General features: G+C 47.9%; 1 protein-coding gene across 2 annotated transcripts in view; it reads right to left on the reverse strand.

Annotated features, from left to right (window-relative positions):
- The window catches only part of NCAN (neurocan), a 44,723-nt gene extending 38,635 nt beyond the window's left edge, over positions 1 to 6,088 (reverse strand). For both annotated transcript variants that reach the window (XM_020814285.3, XM_020814287.3), the window contains exon 1: positions 5,558 to 6,088. The gene's annotated coding sequence lies outside the window, so the exon portion shown is untranslated. The remainder of the gene's footprint in view (positions 1 to 5,557) is intronic.
- Positions 6,089 to 16,908: the final 10,820 nt, after the last annotated feature.

Genomic DNA, 16,908 nt, shown 5'->3' on the forward strand with positions numbered 1-16,908 from the left:
GAAGACTCAAGACCTTGCAACATGGAATGCTGATTCCATATTTTGAAGCGGTGCTCCCTGAACAGGAAAAGATGGTTGGTTTATCTGAACTTGAATTTACCTCAACCTGCACCAGGCAAATTTTCTTGCTGTTTTTTTTTCAGGTAGTCCTCTGGGGTTTGTGCAGGATTCGTCTGCAGTTCTGATGTTTCAGGCAGCTAGCATTGAAAAGTGTGCATCTCCAGAAGGATAATGTTTATTTATTTATCTAGGATGTCATATTGCTTTTTTTTTTTTACCCATCTGGGCTGCCAAAATATTTTAGAATACCTTAAAGTTGTTATGAAACAGTTTCGAAAAATGTTTTTTAAAAATCCTTTCCTGAAAGTAGACCTTGGTTTTCTCAAAACCACAGGCCAAGCGCTCTTCTGTTGTAAGAGGAAGAAATGCAATCAACTTTCATGTGTGATGCAGGATTTGACCCTCAATCCCTGACCTTCCACTTTAGACTCCGTTCTATCCAAGCCTGTCTGTTTTTCAGGAGCTGTCCTTGGTTCTGAAGAGGCTGAAACTGGATTTAAGCAGATTTCAAGCACACCTTCAGCGACTCCAGCTGAAGGCCGGTTTCGGGTAGGTAAGAACATAGCCAAATTTGACTTCAGAAACTTTGAGCGGAAAGGTGTTGATTTCAATATCAGCCCCTCTGGTTTGGGCAGTCTCCTCCTGATCCCGAGAAAAAGGTGCATTCAACCGATCCATCAGTCCTCACATTCTCTCTATCCTATCTACTCATCTGCATACCAGCAAATACACTGGATTACCTGGAATTAAACTACACACTCTCTCTCTCTTTCTCAATGCCTGGTGTATCTCACAGGTTTGTTTGCAAGAGTGACACAGCGAGCCAAAAAACAAGGCGTGTTTCGGTGAGGCTGAAGCCAAGATTTTGAAAAGTCCAGGCAACCCCACCCGCACCTTGGCCAGCCAGGTCTCTGCGACATCCGACGTGCGTTTGAAACACAACAGTGGGAACACAAAAGGCAGCAGGGAGGAGAGGCAAAGGCTGGAAACAGATGCCTCTGGTTTTACAGAGGGGAGAGAGCAGCCGCGCCGGTTATCACCCGAACTTGACTCATTCAAAGTGCCCGGCCATATCCGCCCAAAAAGGTTCAGAGGTTTGGAGAACCTCTGTGTGCTTTCCTGCGCTCTCCATGGTGCTGAATCCATCAGTGAAAAGGTCCAGCGACTTGGAGAGCTCTTTTAAAGTTCAGACATGAGCCCACAGGGGATGTGCAGCTCCCTTGCTATCAGCCTTGGGGGGAAAGGGAACAGCACCCAGTTGTTATAACCAGCCTGAAAAGAAATGTTTGCCAGTAGAGATCAAACATCATCCTAGTGCTATTTCTAAATCACCGATCCCCCTGACACCAGTCTGGCAGTGACGGCTGATGCCGGCTGTCATTCCTGAATGCTCTTCAAAGCCCATTTCCTCCCGTCGTAGGAGACGTCGCCGCGTTTCAGCCGAGACGTGGCATCAAAGTCTGAGTGGCGGTGACCGGCATTCGATTTATCCCAGAAGGAGCACAGCTGGTGTGCCAAAGAGAACCATCTGGAAATCAAGCCAGGTGTGCCTTTGACATCCACAGCTCTTTTACACCTACACGTGTGTGGGCTAACACACCCCTTACATTCCTGGCACTAGCGTGCAACAGAACCAGCCGTTTTCCTCTTCTTCCCTTCTTGAGCCACAAGAGAACGGCATTAAAAGATAGACTGCGGTGGCACAGGGAAGGTCTACCAAACCGTTTGTATCTAAAACTTGTAGATTCAGGGGGAATATAAAGGCAAAACGTTTCACTGCACTTTTAAAGATATTTCTTTATCTTTGCATGAACTCAGAGGCGGTTCTTTCTCCCACAGAGAGGACAGAATATCAAAACTCTGAAACTCTTTGGGGAGCAACGCAGAGCAGAAACGCTTTAAATAAATGAATAATCAATAATATGGCACTCCAGTTATCTCAGAAACAGGGCTGTCAGCTAGGAAAGGTCATGCTAAAATTAAAGTTAAAGGTGCCACAAAATTCGTAAAAATTGAATAACCGGGCTCGCCCTCTGAATGCTGATACCCGGCATTTTCCTGTCTTTAATTTCTGGATTAATTGTGTCAGTGATAAGAGAAAGAAAATGATCTGAGGGTGAGGTGCTGCGTGAATGACACTTCCAACCAACTGCTGCAAACTTAAGTTGGAGGTCGGAACTTTATAAATATGGAAACTGTACCCAGATGGAAAAAAACAACTTCACACGGAATAAAGACACAGAAAAGAAACCAGCACTGGGAAAACAGAGGCTTGGATTGGAACTGACAGATCCAGGGGATCTGTGGTTAAAAATTGGGTTTCCGAGGATGCCTTAGCAAGTGGGTTGGACTAGATGACCTTTAGGGTCCCTTCTGGCTTTATCATTCTGTTATCCCATGGATCAGATCTTGTTCTCAGTTTTATACTGGTGTCACAGGGTGACTCTGCCACCCATTCAGAAGTCAGGGTGAGCTGGTTTGTGTGAATTGGCTAAACCTATAGCTTAACTTGGGACCAGTTGCCCCCAAAACTTACACCATTTCCGTAAGGTTTACAGAGATAACTAATAGGATTTTAGCCTCTAAATACAGAGTATTCCAGGTAGAAGATAAGCCAATTTCACCACTATGGTTCTTATCCTTCGAGGACGGCAGCTCAATCACAGCCTGAACCAATCAAGTTGCACTCTGGGGGGGGGGTGTTTATAATCCCCGGACAGGGGATGATGGGGGTTTGTAGCCCAATACAGCTAGTTCCGTGGGGAAGGCTGCTCAATCAATTGCCGATGGTGCAGCAAAAGAAAACAGGGTTTTCTTCATTTAAAAAGCTGTAAAAGATGTCTGCACCATGATATTTAGAGTAACGGCTACCAGGAGAGATCGTTTAGCAGAGGAAACCTACACCCCTGCTTTTGCTTATCCAGGCTACCAGAGACAGCCAGCATCACAAAACCATGGTGGATGATGGATATTTTGGAGAAAAAGAGAGAAAACAATAATCCCAAAGGTTGATGCCAACCAAACCAACCAAAGGGGGACCACAATATCATTTTCCTCGCCCTGGCTCAGCCAAGATTGTTCAACCTAGGGTCACCCCGAAGGGAGACCAAGGAAGGGGAACCCAGAGATATATAACCAGAGGTTCAGGGAAGTATGCAGCCTAATCCGGCTTTTAGGCCGAACATTGGCTTAACTTGCTCCTCTTTCTTCAGTCTAAGCTTCATGCATTTCTCTTTACAAATGCAGGGGGGGGGGGGAGGACCACAGGATTTTCTCCTTTGGGGCCAAGAAAAACCGACTCTATAGTAACAACTTTAACAACATCATAACAATGATATTAATTGCCTTTCACCCCTGCAAAACTTGGCGATCTCCTTTCTTGGCACTATTGGAGGAGTAGATAAATTAAAGTAATAAAACAGATAAATACATTTCCTGAGGTGGATTCCCCCCATTGCAGATCAGGGTAATCTACTAGCTCTCCCTCCCTGCACATCCCACAGTGCTCAGAGAATCCTTCCGTTCATTAGCAAAGATTAAAGGCCACCGTCATCACCTATGATTGAAGAGCAGGTAAAGAATACCAAATCGGGTCCAGTTTTTTCTTTCCATAATTCCGTGCATAAATAATGCTTCACAGAAATAATTGAATGAGTGAAACAGGTCATATGCTCACAAATATTAATAGTGGAAGAGAGAGAGAGAGAGAGAGAGAGAGAGAGAGAGATGGATGGATGGATGGATGGATGGATGGATGGATGGATGGATGGATGGATGGATGGATGGATGGATGATGCTGGTGCTGTTTTGGTCCCTTGTTATTCACAGCAATTTTGCTTCAGTGATATTACTAACGGTGGCCCCTAGCCTGTTCTGAGTCCAAACGTCATATTATTCTATGATTCATCATCACCATCACTGTTCTCTCATTCTAGGAGGATGATAACAACACTTCATCCCTTCCCAGGATGTCATTTGTAAGTGTTGTAATAACAATCACAACAATAAAGAGTCATAGCAACAATAACAATGGTGAAAACATGCCCTCTTGACCGGTGGATGGTTGGGATTTGGCGGGTAATGTTTACGGCTTGACCTTTCGGTCCATCACCACCCCTGTTGAGAAATAAGTCTAAGCTAATGATCATAACAACGATGATGATGATGAAGATGACGACCGCATGGAGTCTGCTCCCAGTATCTTCCCCAGCTTGGGGGCCACCCACCCCCAGCTGGTGCTCTCTCTGAGAGGGACTTTTCTCATTCTTGGCCCACCAGGATCAAGTCCAACCTCTGATTCTTGCCCCTTCCTTCCCCCCCTTGGGCCCCTAAACTGCCCCCCCCTCCATGCCTTCCTGAGAACTTATGCCTGAGCCTCTGCCTCATGGACCCCCTAAATTTCCTTTCTTATCAACCCCCCCCCCTTTCGATCTAGCTGCTCTCTCAAAGGCAGGTTTTTGTGCCCGCTTGAATCCGTTTTTTTAAGACAACCCCCCCTCTTGGTTCCAGCCAGCTTCTTTCCTTCCCCCCTTTCTATCTCATTGGGATTGCTTTCAGGCACACGATTCTTTCCCCCGTACTCTCTTTTTTTGGGGGGGGGGGGAAATCTGGAAAACTGTCCATCCCTAGGTGGATTTCAAACCCGTCCGAGTAAAGATTCTTTTGGTCTCTCTCTCTCTCTCTCTCTCTCTCTCTCTCTCTCTCTCTCTCTCTCTCTCTCTCTCTCTCTCGCTCTTTCACTCTCTCGCTCTCTCGCTCTTTCCCTCCTTCCTTCTTGAATACTCTTCCTTTCCCTGTCATGACCTCACTGAGAATTCTTTTCCCCCCCCTCCAGCCTGTGGAAAGAGAGACAGAGAGAGGGAAAATAACCATCTACATCTCTACCCCCCCCAAAAAAAATCCCCCTCAAAGCATTTCTCTCTCCTTTTTTTTTCCAACGGAATAGCCAAGCCAGAAAACAAAGCCATACACCGCTAGTCAGTTTCACAGCAATGAAACTGACAAGAGGATGCATCATTACAGTCACACAACCCCCCCCACCTCCCAAAGACTATATTTCGGAGGGGATTTTGTGGGACCCTCATCGGACACCAAACAGGACCAGATTTTCTCCCCCAAAGCTCAATATCTCTTCTTTAGCCATCATTTCTCTCTTCCCCCCCCCCCCAGCCTCAGTAAACCCCTTCTCTCTTCCCACACCCACCCATGCATATCCCTTTCCACTTTGAGGGATCAGCAAGGATTCTTCTGGGCTTAAAAGAAGAAGAAAAGGTTAGAGAAGGGGGGGGGGGAAGATGCAGAGAGTCTAAAATCCTATTTCGGGCAGGGGTGGGTGTCAGGTCCATGCCATACCAGTAAGAGGGTTTTTTTCCCCCTCCCTCCAGAGGGAGATTGAAGGTTGGGGAGGAAACCAAGACAGGGTGGGGAAATCAACAATGATTTCCGAAGAAGTTTTATTTTGGGAGGGGGGGGGGGGAATAAACAAGCATGTTCTTACCTGGGATGTCTCTCTCTTTTTTTTTTTCAGGGGTCCACAGGAATTCATGACCTCTGCCACCCGTGCAGAGATTTCTTTCCACCCTTTCCAAGCAGCAGTCAGAGAAAGACTGGCGCACCCCGAATGCCCGAGCGGAGAGGGGCTCCTTCTCCCTTCCCAAAGGTGGGTAAGGGGGTGATGAGAGGGGGGCGGCCCCCTTGGGTAGCTTCCCCTGCAAAGGGGGAGCCAGGGGAAGGGGCTGCCGGGAACCAATCCTAGCCCAAGGCTTGGTGAACAAAGGGGGTGCCCGGCTTAGGGGGGATTGGGGAGAGGCGGGGGGGGCCCCTCTGGCCAGCTCCTCCATGGAGGGGGGGGGAACCCAGATCCAAGCAAACAGGGGAGCCCTCTTTTTGGGAAGGGGGAAGGAGAAAATAGAAGAGGGGTCTAGGTTTCTCTCTTCCTTCCCCTCCCTTTTTCCCCCCCTCCACCTGCGATTCAGCAGGAAAAAAAGCCGGCATGCAGAGCTGCAGCTGATAGATGGGGTTACAAGAACTGGCTGGTAGGAGGGAGGGGTTCCAGCGCATGCGCCTTAAGGGTCTCTCTCTCTCCCCGTCTCTCTTTCTCTCTCTTTTCAACACCCCCCCTCTTTCAGAGACAGTCACCTCCTGATAAAAAAAACCATCCTGGGATGGAGACTCTGGCACACGAGAGACCCAGATTTCCCCTTCGAGGCCAAAAAGATAGGATGGAGAGCTGGACCCCCTTTTTGGGGAAAAATTGGGGGTCACTGTCCAGTTGGGTTAACTGGGGACCCGGGGGGGGGGACTTTGAAGGGTTCGAGGGCCGAGGTGGGGTTTGAGAGGTCTGGGTTCAAGTTCCGAACTGGAAAAACTCAATTTCGGGGAATGCTGGGTGGTGCTTTCTCTGGTTTGGCCTCGGCCTGGCCTACCTCGTAGGGCTGTCGTATGAGCAGATGATGGGGAGGGTTGGCTACGCTCGCAGGAGGAAGACAGGCTATCACACTGAATAATTATTAAAGAAATCCCAGAAAGTGGTGAGGTTCATATCATCTGGAAGGCTTTCTTCTCGTTCCATGAGATTATTCAGGAGATGCACTCTGTGCATGCCTAGGAGACCCCTCGTCTTAAAAACAGCTTCGTTCCTTCCCTGCCCCCCACATGGTCTTTGCAGTATGTCTATTGGTTTGTAAAAAAAAAAATTGACTGTGGCAGCGGGGCTCTGATGTCCTTGCTGGGTTTTAACCTGAACCTGAGCTTCTGCAGCATGGAGAACAGCTGGAAAGTTCGGCTCAAAACCCAAGGGGGCTCCATTTCCCACCACCACTGCCAAAGTAATGAAAAAAAGGGGGGAGGGAATTCACGAAGATACTTTCGGAAACAGAGCAACAAATAATGGCAACACGTTATTTTCCATAAATAAAATTAAGGAAACTCACAATAAAAATAATAAAATGAAATACTAATCACTTTTTCAGGATTCACTCTTGTGCCATGCCTGAGGGGACTACAGCGCCCAATGTCCCCCAGCATGGGATTCGTAGTACACCGTGCAGAGGTTTTCAGACGGGGGGCAGATACGGCTTTTAAAAATGAAAACAAAAATCACGCAATGTCTTGCAGAGAATTATTTTAAGCCATTTTCTTAGCCAACGTGGGTCACTGAAAATGCTTCTTGCCGCCTTCGAGGTTTAGGGGACGATGGGTATCTGATGCTGACAAAAAACAAAAAAGCAAAGGAAGCGCAGAGGGTGGGATTCAAGTCCAGGATATAGGATATATTGTGGAGGGAGGGGGACTTCTTAAAATTTCCTTTTCGGTATCAGTAACCAGTCACCAAATTGTAACCGGATCACTCTCGGCCTGTCCTGAACCACAACGGCTGTCGGGAAAGAAAGACGGTGATTATTAATACAAGAATAGAGAAAGACGCTCTTTCTGCCCAGTTTTGGCAGCCGTTCGGATGGGAAAGAAGCCCCCTATTCATTTCCATAGGAGGTTCGTCCCCTCCTCGCTTCCCCCAAATCCTATAGAAAAGACGTCCTTCTCTTCCTGACTCATTGTATAGGCTTTCTCTCTCCCCCCCCCTCTCTTTTTTCCTGGGCATCAAATCCGGCTTAGTTTCTGGCTCCTTTTTTTATCCGAGGCACATCCGAGCCCCGTTATTGTTCCAGGTTTCAGCACCGGGGGGGGGGGGGGGGAGCTGTCTCTCTGTCTTTTTTATTATTATTATTATTATTAGCTCTTGCAGCTGGCAAGGGTGTTTGTGGGTTTTCCGCTGGGGCAGGGAGGCCACCGATACCCTCCCTCCCCGGATAATATCGAACAACAATATGAGCTCCGAAGACTTTGATCCTGGCTTCCAGTCATCAAGCCTTAGAAGAAGGCCGTGGGGCTCCAGAGGCTGACACATTACGTTTCCCATCATCCTTGGGCCATTCCCCTTAGGATGGAAGAGATTTAGAATATTTTCCTTTTCTGACCCCCAGAAAGTGTTTTTAACTTAGTGGCTTAGAAAGGGAGGGAAAGGGGAAAACAGGTGGCAACCCTGTATATATTATTTACCTGGGAGTAAGTTTCACGACATTCATAAGGCGATACTTCTGAGTTAAGCCTGTGGCCGGGCTCTGTGGAATGACAACAGGCTTTAGAAGAAGGCAGGAAATGGCTGTGGTGCTCCAAATACTGAGAATCTTCAGATCCCATCAAAATATAACCAAGGGAAGGTGGATGGCAGCAGGGAAAGAGGAAACCCAAAGGTGAGAATGAATGGACTCCCCTTGAGGAAACCACGACATTTGAGTTCACAATTGTTGAGCAGGGCTGCTGAGGACGGGACCTTCTGCAGGTGGCTCATCCATTAGGGTTGCCACAAGATAGAAGCCAGCAGGTAGCACCTAACCACACCAACATCTTTCAGACCTCACTGGTCTCTTGTGGGAAAACCTGGGGTTTTCCTCACCCAACTGCCTACGTTCCTCTAACAAGACAGGTCACTGACTGAGCTTCTAAGGGCACCGCTAAGCCTGCCCTACACTGGCGCTCCCTGGATAGATCTAACAGTCTAATTGTTAGAGTGCCATCAAACGAGGGATCGGAGAATTTCAGCCCACCTTTGGCTAAAGGTTGACCAAAGCTGATCAAGTATTGAAGGCTTGTTAAAAGCTTGGAACTGGGAGAGACTGAAACAGATATATTTATCTATCAATATCCAGGGTTTTTGAGTTCTCAAAGTCTGGCATCTGCTTCCTTGAGTTTTGCTTTTAATTCAAATGACCCTTTTTAAAAAAGTCAAACATCTTAAAAGTTATATATCATGCTGTCTTCTCCAGGCTGGGAATAACCATCCCTCTTGAATTGGGTCAACAGCAATGGGTGAGATTATTGTTTTCTTTCAGTTCACTTTTTCGGAAACTGGTCAATAACTCTCCGATTTCTTCATTTATTTTATTTTATTTTTTGGAAAGGACAGGATGCGACGCTAGACAGGGGTGACCTCGGTGCAACTCATTTCAACTTCCATTCCTAAAATCTCGAGATGGAAACACCCCTCAAGAAACCGGCACGGATTTTACTTTATTTATTTAATTTTTTTTTTTTTTTTAAAAAGAGGCTCAGCACCTTCAAACCGGCACTGAAGTAGGTCATCCGTTTCTTTAAAAAGAACATGATTCAGATGGAGAAGTTTCTGATGACAAGACTACTGGTTCGTGGGTGATTTCCCTTCCCTCTGTGATTTGCGGAAAGTTTTGGCACAGTGCATTTCCAAAAGACTGCCAATGGAAGAGAAAAGGGACTACAATATCCAGCATCCCCCTTAGGAATGTGATCCTTGAGGACTCCCAACACCCAAAATCCCCTCATCGGGAGGCAAAAGGATCTGCGTTCACTCTTCTGTCAAAAGCTCTTAGAGCGAGCCGATGAGATGAACCTTCATTTCAGCCAGATTTTGGGAGGACCATAACCTATAGGAGTTGGTGGTACCCAAGCTGCTGGGTCTGGTGTCCTCTTGTGCAGAAGGACAGTCCTCTATTTAAACAGGATGGCCTGGGGGGGAGTCCTCTTTCAGAATATGTCCTGCTTTTGAAGGACCACCAACCCAATTTGGATGGAAAGAGAAGGATGCTGTCAAAGGAGGATCCAGGAACGGTGATGTGGTCCATCATCCCCATGAGGAGTTGTCTGGGTTGCAGAGACAGACAGCCAACCCACAGGTCCTCTGGTCAACGCCTCCAGATGAGAAGCAGGGCCTTGCTGTTTAAACTCTTCTTTAGAAGAATCGTGGTTTTCTCACTGGCACCCACAATGTAGCACATGTTGTTGTAGGCAAAGGGGCCTCTGCCTTGGGAGACGTGAGAACGGCCAACCCCATACCGGATCAAGGTCAGCTCACAAGACCACTGGCCTTGTGGAGGACCCAAAACTCAGTCAGAGGAGCTCTCTCCAGGGTCAGCAAGGAGGCACAGATTCCTTCCATCCTTCCTTCATCCTTCCATCCATCCATCCTTCCTTCCTTCCTTCATCAGCTCCCTTCTCTCCCTCATCACCTCCTTCCTTCTATCCATCTATCCATGGATGGATGGATGGAGGAAGCTTACTTCCTCCCTCCCTCCCTCCCTCCCTCCCTCCCTCCCTCCCTCCATCCATCCATCCATCCATCCATCCATCATCAGTTTCCTTCCTTCCTTCCTTCCTTCCTTCCTTCCTTCCTTCCTTCCTTCCTTCCTTCCTTTTCCTTCCTTCCTTCCTTCCTTCCTTCCTTCATCAGCTCCTTCTCTCCCTTGTCACCTCCTTCCTTCTATCCATCTATCCATGGATGGATGGATGGAGGAAGCTTACCTCCTCCATCCATCCATCCATCCATCCATCCATCCATCCATCCATCCATCCATCCATCCATCCATCCATCCATCCTCAGAGTCCTTCCTTCCTTCCTTCCTTCCTTCCTTCCTTCCTTCCTTCCTTCCTTCCTTCCTTCCTTCCTTCCTTCCTTCCTTCCTTCCTTCCTTCCTTCCTTCCTTCTCTTCCTTCCTTCCTTCCTTCCTTCCTTCCTTCCTCCCCTCCCTCCCTCCCACGGCTGATCTCCCCTTTGGCCAAAGGCCCCACCTCTCACTCTTGACCTCCCCTCCTTCTCGCCTCCCTGGCCCCCAAGACTCACCTCGGTTCCCCCTGACCCATTCCTTCACATCCAGGGCAGCCGCTCCCACCTGCGGCCATCCCCTTCTCGCCTTAATCCACAAGGTGCTGGGGTTGGGGGGCTGGGGAAGAAGGCAAGAGCCTGACAAGGCCTGGAATCTGTGTGTTTTTCTGTCTCTTTGTTCTTCTCTGCCTTTCTTCCTCTGCTCCCCACCCGCCGCTCCTCTTTTCTCTTCTTGATTTTGCTAAGCGGCAGAGAAGAAGCCAGAGGGGAAGATACCCAATCTGATCTCCCAGTGGTGTTCAGGCAGTAAAGTGTGCCGAGTGGCGAGGGAGGCAGAATAATTAATTTCCAGGAAAACAAAGAGACCAGCAAAACCCAAATAACAACCTCACACTCACACCTCAGGAAGCTGGTCCTATTGCACCGCTTGCTGTTCTCCTCTGGTCTTCCCCAGGATCTTGTACATTCCTTACTGAAATTAGCACTTCCACGAGGATTCACATTTTAGAAACAACAAACAAGAATTTGAATACTCAAGAAAACACGTCTCTCTTTTTTTTAAAATAGAGGCGGATTCAGGATTCGAACGGTGGACAGGCTCCAAAGAGAACTCTGTCGGCTTGAGAAGAGGGGTAGTGTGGCAAAACTAACTGCAGGATTGTGCCCCCTTGGAGTGATTCTTTGGGACCTCCACAAGTCAAGACGTTAGAACAGGGGTGTCCCCCAGAGCTTTTACCTTCCTGTTGGTTCAAGAAGACATACTAAGCTTCTAGTCCTCATGAAGGCCGGTCTTGATGTTTCTCTGTTGCCTCGGCTATGCTCCGATCCGACTTGTCCAGCCTGCAGGGACGACAGCTGGGAGCTGATTCTCCCAGCCCCATGGCCCTTCCCAAGCCTCCCCAAAACATCCCTGGACCAAAAAGTGCCCCCATGTTTCCAGATCCTAAACGCCGGAATGAATACATGTGAACCCAAGCCAGTAGAAGAAGGTCGGGGGAACATTATTTCCTGTAAAACAATCATTGCAGATTACAGATGCAAATTACGCCTCGTGATCAAATTTTCCTGAGAAAACAGGATTTTAAGGGGAAGCACAATCGGGGCAAACGGGACAGGGGACAGACGACACTGATTTGTTCGAAATGTGATGCTGGAGGAGAGCTTCGGACGGCCAGAAAGGCAAACGAGTGGGTCCTAGATCCAACCAAGCCTGAACTCTCTTGGGAGGCAAAACTGTCCAAGCCCATCCTGAGAAGGCAGGATTCCCTGGAAGAGAGGATAATACAGGAGAAGTCGGAAGTGCGGAGGGGAAAAGAGGAATCCTTTGGTCTAGATGAGTGGGATAGAAATCCAGTAAATGAATAAATAAATGAAAGAGGAAGGCCCAACAGGAGATGGACCCGCTCCTTAAAGGAAACCACGACTTTTGCATCGATGAGAGCCGAGCAGGGCTGTGATTGGCAGGACATCCTGAGGTCACCCGTTCGTGGGTTCGCCTTGAGTCGGAGGTAACGTGATTGCGCGGAACGGGAACCGAACCAAATTTTGATCAACATTCAAGTCGTGGGTCTCTGTTGTTCTTGGTCTCCCTCCTTCTCGAGAGTGCCTCCTGCACCCAATTTTGCTCGGTCATTGCTCGTTTCCTCTCCTCGAGCTGCAGAGACGGAGGCCAAAAGGGTCCCCCGTAATATCCCTCATCTACGGCGTGTGGGCGCCCAACATTTCTCACTGTTTTCGAGCACGGAGTGGCAGACGATCACTCATGTCTGGCCCTTTCGCTCATGAAGACAAATGCCTGGACGAGATGAGATATTTTTTTTGGCAGAGGGGTGGTGGTGTTTGTGGGCTTTTCGGTGAGATGTGCTTTTTCGGTGAGATGTGCCACTGTAGGGTTTGGGGAAAAGAGGGAAACAGGGGAATAAGCCTTTGGCTCCCAAGCCACAAAGGTGCTCACGAAGTCCCACAGAGAGCTGGCAAGGGCGCTAAGGGTCTTCATTTGGTGAATCAAATTGCCATTTTTGTCTCATTCTGCTCCGCCGAATTATTCTATCCAAAGGTCAGTTGAATCGTAAAGGCCTCGCTAAGTCTCGGAAGGGGACGGTCCCCCCAGTACCTTCGCCGATCGTTGGATGATGAGAGCCATTTCTCTGTTACAGGTCCCAAGTCGAAGTTTGATGGGGATATTTCATTGGGTTGGGGGGCAAAATGAAGTGAGTAGAAGGAAGGAAGGAAGGAAGGAAGGAAGGAAGGAAGGAAGGAAGGAAGGAAGGAAGGAAGGAAGGAAGGAAGGAAGGAAGGAAGGAAGGAAGGAAGGAAGGAAGGAAGGAAGGAAGGAAGGAAGGAACTGATGATGGATGGGTGGATGGATGGATGGATGGATGGATGGATGGATGGATGGATGGATGGATGGATGGATGGATGGAAGGAAGGAAGGAAGGAAGGAAGGAAGGAAGGAAGGAAGGAAGGAAGGAAGGAAGGAAGGAAGGAAGGAAGGAAGGAAGGAAGGAAGGAAGGAAGGAAGGAAGGAAGGAAGGAAGGAAGGAAGGAAGGAAGGAACTGATGATGGATGGATGGGTGGATGGATGGATGGAAAGGAAGGAAGGAAGGAAGGATCAATGGATCGATGGATGGATCTGATGATGGTTTAGAGGGTTGGAAGGACAAATTTACCTGCTCTCAACAGGAAATGTTTTAATCCAAACCATTCTTTGATGACACCCTTAAGGAAATTAGGAGATGTTCCCCTACCACACACATGCACTTCAGAATGGACCTTCCCGATGTTTCACAACCTTGGGCCCTTGGGTGGTTTTTGGACGGCAACTCCCAGAAATTCTAGCCAGCCCTGTTGGTGTCGAAGGCTTCTGGGAGATCTGGAGATCTCAAGGTTGGAAGCCACTGCCATAGAAGACCAAGCTGGCCTCCTCAGGAGGTCCTTGTTCAGGACTGGGTGATGGGGAGCGAGATGGAATGGAGTGAATGGAGTCCCAGGAGGCGAGCCAGAAGTCAGGACAGAAAGGAATTAAAAACCAGGTTTCCTGGGAGGTTGAGTTGAGAAGTAGGCTTTGAAAGCCAGCCAGATGATGTTGAGGACCTACTGGCCCAGAACTGTGACGTCAACCAACCATCAGAAGCAATGGGATGGGTGGAAAGCTTAAGAAACAAACCAGAACCCAAACCCAAATGAAAACCAGGAGGCAGAGTTGAGGGGTGAGCCAACCCTGAAGGACAAACCAGGAGTCAGGATTAAAGAGTGAGTGAGGAGGACGAAGAAGCAAGCCGAAGGTCAAAAGGAAGGACCAAACCCATGGAGACTGACTTGAACAATTTGTGGTCTCCCCTCCCCCGATAATTATTTTCACTGCATTGATTGGTGAGTTTGTTTAAAGTGAATTATTCATCACTTTAGAAGTGTTTTAGGCTCTCTTTAAAAAAATATATATTGCTTTTCTATTTACTCCTAGTGGGAACCACTTAGAGATTATAGACCACAAGTTGACAGCTCTGGAAGCGTGAAAAGATCCAGTGTCCATGCAGTTGATTCAAGGGCTGGGCCAGAAAGGGTGAGATCTGGGTTCAAGTCCTCACTCATTGGATGATTTTTGGGGTCCAGTCACTTGCTTTCTTGGCCTTGCAGGGCCGTTGTGAAGATACAGTGACGGAGGAGGCAAACCCTAGAATGTCCTGGGGCTCTTTGAAAAGAGATGGCGCTTGCCGGTCAGTACAATCGGTAGAACTAAATTCGGTTGTAAATGTACCCCAGAACTGAATTTCCATTCGGACCTTTCCCAAGCTGGTCTGGAATGGCTCCGATTGGATTAGTGATTCTGGCGGGTGCCCAGATCCGTCTTCTCCCCTTGCTCCTTAAAAGAAAAGATAAAGAAGCTGATGGATGTTTTTAACAGCTGTAATTTTTCTGATCTCTTCTGTAGAAGAAAATCGAATTTAGAGGGAATTGGCTGGGTTATGATGGGTTTATAATGACGCTGTTGTTTTTGCTCCGATTCCTGCCCCTGTACCAGGTGGGCTTTTTTTCTCCAGTTCGAGGTACTGGAGGAGACTGGTAGAAGGGGAGGGGGGTGTTGAGAGAAAGTATCATGTATATTTTAATCCCCCTCCCCATTTCTCCACCATCAGAGACCCCAGCTGCAACGAAGTCATTAAGGCATGAATGGGGGATTCTTTTCTCGCAGCCGGGTTCATTAGCAACCGGGATCTGACGGGAATAGCAATTAATCTCAGAAGAGGGGGGTTGGGGGTGGGAAGGAAGATGGAGAGAAAGGGGGCTGAATGGATGGGGGTGGGTGGGAAGTCTCCCCCCCCCCCAGATGTATATACATAGGCAGCTGGGTTTTTTTATATGCCTTGGAGTGGGGGATCATCATTTGTAAGGGGGCACACAGAACCCATTTAGAAGGCCGGCCATGATCCCCCTTCCCCATGAAATGATACAATTTAGGGGGCAGAATGCAAGGGTCAGAGGGAGGTGGGGGATGATCTGCCTGTCCATCCGGGCCCAGGAGGGGGGGGGAAATGCATCCTCCTTCCTACTTCTTCCACGACTCCGTTTCAAATAGAGAGAGGAGAGAATTTTCTTTCGGTGCCTCTATTCATTTAAGGATTCCCCCAAAGTTAGTGCTTTTTTTTCATAGAATAATGGCGCTGGAAGGACCCCTTAAGGCCATCTAGTCCAACCCCTTACTCTGTGAAGGAATCCCATCAAAGCATCAGACGGTGGTCCAATTCTGAACGCCTCCAGCATTCGCCTTCCCTAGGGCAGGAAATTCAAAAGGGCCGAGTTGTCCCTCTAAACCTCCCGGGCTTTGGGTTTGAATCTCTCTGTATTTTGACCGGGGTTAACTACAAACATTAGTCACCGTCCAGAATTTCGGCAAGACTCCATATCTTCAAGGCCTCCAAGGCGCAGAAGTATCACATCGTCCACGTCAGGCTGGAAAACTCTTTAATTTGACTGGGACCTCTTTCATTCATTTCCAAAGAAGTCACAGGAAAAAAACAGTTCATTGCGTCTTTGGGTTGGAATCTAACCAAATTTTTAAGAAGATCCTCATCCGAGTTTGAAAGCCTTTTTTTTTTCACCCTTTCCCATCTGGACAGCTTGTCTTAAATCTCCTATTTTTATCTTGACAAAGTGGAAGCGATTCATAATTTTTACCACCCCCTCAACCTCTGCCGCCTGAGGCAACCATCTCATGTTGCCTCTCATTGGTGCCATCCCTGGGTGGGTCACTTGATGGAGAGGAAAGTAGTGTAGAAATAAAATAAAAGAATAAATAAATATAAATGGCGGTGGGAAGGGGTCAGGGTTTAGGGGAGGAATACTGTACAGTATATATTTTGGATGCTTGGAATTTTGTCTATAACTGATGCACCAGAAAGAGCAAAGATTTAAACGGTGCATTAGGATGGGAGACTGTGACCGCTACCAGATGTGGCCTCGTCTCCTCATTTCAGATTTGAAATTCTTCCCTTTCCATCCGCAGAAATTCAAGGGTGGTTTGTCGTCCCAAAATCCGAAGCGGAGGACCCGAGGTCCTTTAACAGGAAGCAGGGAGCAGCTTGGCTCGGAACATATGCCTGTAAATCTTTACAAAATGGGCTCCTCTTTTCCCCCTGTTATTGTTCATATCAAACTGTTCCAGCACTGGAGGCGAAGATGACAGATTTATATCCCAAGAGAGCGAGAAAGACAGAGGGAGATTTTATACTGAATGTGAGAGATGGTGGTTTGCTTTTTCTCTCCTCTCCTCTCCTTTGGCTTTGTTTTTTTATTTTTTTATTTTTGAGACATACAAGAGGTGTCCACTGAGCTGTGCTCAGGAGTTGACAGCAGGCCAGGATACGTGCCTTCCCAGTAAATGGATTGTGGTCCTTCTGAGTGCAATTTATTGATCTTTTTGTTCCGTTCCTCTATTGCTCCATGTTCAGAAAGGCTCGAGGAGTACAGTAGCTTCCCTATGACCCCAAAACCAGATGATCCAGCCCCCTCTATCAGCCTGATGAAAGAATGATCAGACACAGCATTAGAGGAAAGAGCGATGAGGAGGGTAGAGGAAAACCCAAGATGTGGCTTTCCAATTGGTGCTGAAAAATCAAAATACGGATGAGGGAGAAAAAGGATCTTGCTTAAAAAAAACTTATGAAGGGATTGTGGAACCCCATATCTCATATCCAAAGGCTTTTAAAGCCCTCCC

Source organism: Pogona vitticeps, chromosome 7 (genome assembly GCF_051106095.1).
Source record: "Pogona vitticeps strain Pit_001003342236 chromosome 7, PviZW2.1, whole genome shotgun sequence".
Classification (NCBI taxonomy): Eukaryota; Metazoa; Chordata; class Lepidosauria; order Squamata; family Agamidae; genus Pogona; species Pogona vitticeps.